The 6,103-nt window shown below is 43.5% G+C and overlaps 1 long non-coding RNA gene across 1 annotated transcript; it reads right to left on the bottom strand.

Annotated features, from left to right (window-relative positions):
* Positions 1-4,200: 4,200 nt before the first annotated feature.
* On the bottom strand, positions 4,201-5,420 carry LOC120928649. The gene is made up of 4 exons (XR_005747281.1): positions 5,340-5,420; positions 4,924-5,018; positions 4,590-4,786; positions 4,201-4,357 (listed from the first exon to the last, which is right to left on the bottom strand). It is a non-coding gene; the product is annotated as an uncharacterized LOC120928649 (long non-coding RNA).
* Positions 5,421-6,103: the final 683 nt, after the last annotated feature.

The raw sequence follows: 6,103 nt of genomic DNA, 5'->3' as shown, positions 1-6,103 counted from the left end.
ATTCAGTTTGTGTTTGGAAACTTAGTCCATTTTCCTCTGGGTCCAGACGCTTTTTCAGCGTAGGGGGTTCCCCTTAAAGTCCAGATCAAAGGGCTTGGTATGCTCTTGGAGTCGTCGCCCCCCCCCCCCCCAAAGATTCATACCAGACACAATGGTATTGTCGGATCAAAGTTGTATCCCTGTTCACTGAAGTCAGACGCATGTCGGACTTCAAGTCGCAGGGCAAAGTCTGATCCAAAGTAATATGATTTTTGTGTCGTACCAGTGTGAACTCGGCCTCAGAGGTATGTTAGAGAACCTTGGCATCATGAAGGCCAAGGAACACGCCATACAAGTCAAGGATAAAGTTGTGGGGAAGTTTAAAGCAGGGTTAGGATATATATATATATAATAAAATATAATATATATTATACACACACCGTGCCTTGCGAAAGTATTCGGCCCCCTTGAACTTTGCGACCTTTTGCCACATTTCAGGCCTCAAACATAAAGATATAAAACTGTAATTTTTTTGGAAGAAACAACAACAAGTGGGACACAATCATGAAGTGGAACAACATTTATTGAATATTTCAAACTTTTTTTAACAAATAAAAAACTGAAAAATTGGGCGTGAAATTATTCAGCCCCCTTAAGTTAATACTTTGTAGCGACACCTTTTGCTGCGATTACAGCTGTAAGTCGCTTGGGGTATGTCTCTATCAGTTTTGCACATCGAGAAACTGAAATTTTTGCCCATTCCTCCTTGCAAAACCGCTCGAGCTCAGTGAGGTTGGATGGAGAGCGTTTGTGAATAGCAGTTTTCAGTTCTTTCCATAGATTCCATAGTCTGGACTTTGACTTGGCCATTCTAACACCTGATATGTTTATTTGTGAACCATTCCATTGTAGATTTTGCTTTATGTTTTGGATCATTGTCTTGTTGGAAGACAAATCTCCGTCCCAGTCTCAGGTCTTTTGCAGACTCCATCAGGTTTTCTTCCAGAATGGTCCTGTATTTGGCTCCATCCATCTTCCCATCAATTTTAACCATCTTCCCTGTCCCTGCTGAAGAAAAGCAGGCCCAAACCATGATGCTGCCACCACCATGTTTCACAGTGGGGATGGTGTGTTCAGGGTGATGGGCTGTGTTGCTTTTTACGCCAAACATAACGTTTTGCATTTTGTTTTGTTTGGTGTGTCTCCCAGGTGGCTTGTGGCAAACTTTAAACGACACTTTTTATGGATATCTTTAACCACTTCTGGACCGCCGCATGTACATATACGTCGGCAGAATGGCACGTACAGGCACATTGGCATACCTGTACGTCCCTGCCTAGACGTGGGTCGGGGGTCCGATCGGGACCCCCCCCGGTACCTGCGGCGGTCCCCGTGGCTGTCCGGGATGAGCGGGCGGCTGTTTATTTTTGTCCGCCCCCTCCGGATCGCTCTCAGCCAATCTGCGCGCTCCTCCTGTGTAAACACAGGAGGAGGAAGTGATGTGATCTCTCCTCTCGGCGGTATTTTCAACCGCTGCTGAGGAGAGATCACATCATCACACAGTGAGTCTGCACAACACTACACTGACACCAGTACACACAGGCACATTAACCCCTTGCGATCACCCCCTCCCCCACCCCCGTCACAGTGTCACTGAATGCAGTTATCATATATGTACTGATCACTGCATTTAGTGTCCGTGTGACAGGCAGTTAGTGTTAGGTCCAGGGTAGCCCCCGTACCCCCCCTAATAAAGTTTTAACCCCTTGATCACCGCCCTAGTTAACCCTTTCACTCCCTATTGCCAGTGTCACTAAGCGATCATTTTTCTGATCGCTGTATTAGTGTCGCTGTTCCCGCTAGGTAGATATTTTTTTTATTGCGATTTTTTTTTTTTTTTTTTTTACTAAAGACATGTGGCTGAATACATTTTGGCCTAAATATTTTTACTAACAATTTAGTTTATTGATTTTTCCTATAACCAAAAAGTAAAAATGTAGCTCTATTTTTGTATATATCGCAAAAAATAAAAAATCGCAGAGGCGATCAAATACCACCAATAGAAAGCTCTATTGTGGGAAGAAAAGGACGCAAATTTTGTTTGGGAGCCACGTCGCACGAACGCACAAATTGTCTGTTAAAGCGACGCAGTGCCGAATTGTAAAAACCCCTTGGGTCATTTTAGCAGCATATGGTCCGGTCCTTAAGTGGTTAAGAAATGGCTTTTCTTCTTGCCACTCTTCCATAAAGGCCAGATTTGTGCAGTATACGACTGATTGTTGTCCTATGGACAGAGTCTCCCACCTCCGCTGTAGATCTCTGCAGTTCATCATGGGCCTCTTTGCTGCATCTCTGATCAGTCTTCTCCTTGTATGAGCTGAAAGTTTAGAGGGACGGCCAGGTCTTCGTATATTTGCAGTGGTCTGATCAGGGCTGTGGAGTCGGAGTCGAGGAGTTGGAGTCGGGGGAAATTTTGGGTACCTGGAGTCGGAGTCGGCAAACAATGCACCGACTCCGACTCCTACTAAATTTAGATTGGAATTAAAAAAAAAAAAAGCAAGTTTAAATGTCCCAATTCACAAAAAGTTATATTAACCACTTGCCGCCCGCCAATGACATATTGACGGCGGCAAAGTGGTTGTCTGATCCCTGACCGGACGTCATATGACGTCCTCAGGATTCTGAGCCGCTGCGCGCCCCCGGGGGCGCGCATCGCGGCGATCGTTGTTGCGGGGTGTCAGTCTGACACCCCGCAACACCGATCTCGGTAAAGAGTCTCTCACGGAGACTCTTTACCACGTGATCAGCCGTGTCGAATCACGGCTGTTCACGATGTAAACAGGAAAAGCCGTTGTCGGCTCTTCCTCACTCGCGTCTGACAGACGCGAGTAGAGGAGAGCCGATCTGCGGCTCTCCTGACAGGGGGGGGGCTCGCGCTGATTGTTTATCAGCGCAGCCCCCCCTCGGATCGCCACATGGACCACCAGGGAAGCCCACCCTGGACCACCAGGGTGGGCAAAAAAAAAAAAATCTAAAAAAAAAAAAAAAAAAAAAAAAAGCATTACAAAAAAAAAAAGATGCCAATCAGTGCCCACAAATGGGCACTGACTGGGAACATAGCTAAATCAGTGCCGCCCCAGTGTCCATCAGTGCCACCCCACATTGTCCATCAGTGCCACCCTACAGTGTCCATCAGTGCCACCCCACAGTGCCCATCCTTGCCCAGTGCCCACCTATCAGTGCCCATCTGTGCCACCCATAAGTAGCCATCAGTGCCACCCATAAGTGCCCATCTGTGCCGCCTATGAGTGCCCAGTGCCGCCCATCAGTGCCGCCCATGAGTGCCCATCAGTGCCGCCTATGTGTGCCCATCAGTGCCGCCTATGTATGCCCATCAGTGCCGCCTATGTGTGCCCATCAGTGCCGCCTATGTGTGCCCATCAGTGCCGCATACAAGCGCCGCCAATCAGTGCCACCTCATCTGTGCCCGTCAGTACTACCTCATCGATGTCCATCAGTGCCATCTCATCGGTGCCCATCAGTGCCGCCATATCAGTGCCCGTAATTGAAAGAAAACATACTTATTTACAAAAAAAATTACAGAAAAAAATAAAAACATATTTTTTTTCAAAATTTTCAGTCTTTTTTTAGTTGTTGCGCACAAAAAAAAAAAATCGCAGAGGTGATCAAATACCACCAAAAGAAAGCTCTATTTGTGGGGAAAAAAGGACGCCAGTTTTGTTTGGGTACAGTGTAGCATGACCGCGCAATTGCCATTCAAAGAGCGACAGTGCTGAAAGCTGAAAATTGGCTTGGGCGGGAAGGTGTATACGTGCCCTGTATGGAAGTGGTTAATGACTTCTCTACTGTAAGAATAAAGACCAATGCATGCAGTGCCTCACGTAACCGCAAAATGAACACGTTAAGTGACCGTGAAGAAGCATGAAATATAAGTGGATTGACAGAGCATAAACATTAATTACAAAAGAGATTGACTGTCAGCTTTCAAGTCCCTCTAAGAAAGAAGATTTATAGGGGTTTCCTTATACAGGAAAAATATGGGGACTCTTGTTAAAGCATGAACAGTAATATTGTATGGAAATATGTGGGCCTGGTCAAACCTCAATCATGAGAGCCACAACACCAATATAGATATCAAAAAGGTTTATTTTATAAAAAGATTTTCTTTGTAAAAAGACATAGAAAAAAGATATACATTGAATACTATAGAGTGCATACTAGACAAATTCCAGACTAACAAATAAAATGATACTTCAAGTGCATAAAGATGCAGGTGATCTTCATTTCATCCCGCATGTAACGGTACTACTAGTTTCGCCCAAGGGGGCTTCGTCAGGAACCAATGGGGGGCAGTAGTCTGAGCAAACAAAGAGTATATCAATGAACGGAAAAAGATATGTAATAATATATACAAATAGTCACATAGATTTATTGTATCAGTACATACAAACGTGTCTGATTGACCATAAGATGTTAATATAATCATAATTTATTATACGACATAAAAAACAATGTATTTTGTTTAAGTAGACGAAAGTCGAGTTAATGGAGTGTCTGTGATAGCTGTGGACTTTGACAGAAATATTTACCTGAAAAAATGGACTGAAAAACCTGAATAGTTAGCCGTGATTGGCTCAAAATCCCAGATGGAAAATCCCAGATGGAAGGAAGGAGGGATGGGAAAAAGAGGAAATAATCCTCTTATGCATGCGGGTAGGATCACCATGCACCGCACAGAGCCTGGATGCAAGCCTATAGAGGAAGAGGAGCCGAAGGCAAGCAGGTACTGTGGGTACAGAATAAAGATATTAAAAAATTAACAAATAAAAAAAGAAAAGAAAGAAATATGATCAGGAAAAGAGAGAAATTGTGATGAACAGACATCTATAGAAAGATATGTGTAAAAGAATTAATGATTATTACCTGGTTCAAATAATGATAGGAATAATGGGAAGATTGATGATGAGGTAGTCTCAAAAGAGATTGATATGGATCATCCCAAGAGATTTCTGTCAGTACTGTACAGCACAAAATAGGAAGTCATTCACTATGAAACTATATACAATATGTCATAAGATTATATAATGACAGATTCGTTTGAAAGTTAATTATTAAGACCGCAAATAACAGCGGTAATAAAGATAATGTTAATATAAGTATAAGCGTCTATATAGGCTGCAGAATATTAAAAGAATCTAAGTTACTAAAGGAATGTAGCATTTTTTGTGTAGTAATTAAACATTATAATTGTTACACCTATCAGAGTAGTAAAGGTAAAGCATGGAGAAAGTGAAAATAAATACTTGTCTGATTTAAACGAATAATGGTAATAGTATTACCTGATTAGAGTTGCAATAGTAACTGCCGGAAATTAGGCAGATAAATTGCCCAAGAAATCTGTTTAATCCAAATGCTGAATAGTAAAAAATCAAAGAAAAAAGTCAATCCAGGAGAAAGTATTTCCTCAGTGTTGACAAATAAATGAATAAAATATAATATATTTTCACAAAGTCTGCAAGTGACAACAAAGTATCACATCCAGATTATTGTGGACACTGAATTAAACTTGAAGAAAAAAGAAATATAACATAAAATAAAGATAAGAAGATGGTAGATGAGAGAATACCTATGACCTGCTGTTGCCTCAGTATACCGAGGAATGATTCCTCTGGCAGAGCTCACGCTGATGGATCAGCTGTGCGGCTCACTAATATGCTGCCCTCAATCAGAGTGAGATGATATACAGCTGAATAGGGGGCAGCTCCTCACTCTAAAATGGGCGTGGTTGTCACGGCAGATGTCATGGGGATTACCCATGGGAGCCACAGGGACCGCGTCTGCGCAGAAGGGCATCCCTCTAGGAGATGCTGAATCAAGCGCGCCGGCGCGGAGAAGAGGAAACTCCTGGGGAAATACACCAGCGTCAGATATGACGCATCAGTGCCTACCCTATGGGTGCCGTGAAGAAGCGGACACGCACTGACACTCAAGCCTCCGCTTGAGTTCAGCTCAGCGACGCTGAACTGGTGCGCGCCCCCTAGCGCCCAAAGTGGCTTGCAGCTTGAAACGGACTGATAGATGTCCGATAATACAGGCAGTCTGC

Source organism: Rana temporaria, chromosome 2, assembly GCF_905171775.1.
Source record: "Rana temporaria chromosome 2, aRanTem1.1, whole genome shotgun sequence".
NCBI classification, from domain to species: Eukaryota; Metazoa; Chordata; class Amphibia; order Anura; family Ranidae; genus Rana; species Rana temporaria.
Note: the sequence above shows the minus strand (reverse complement) of the source record. Positions and strands in the feature narration are given on the sequence as shown.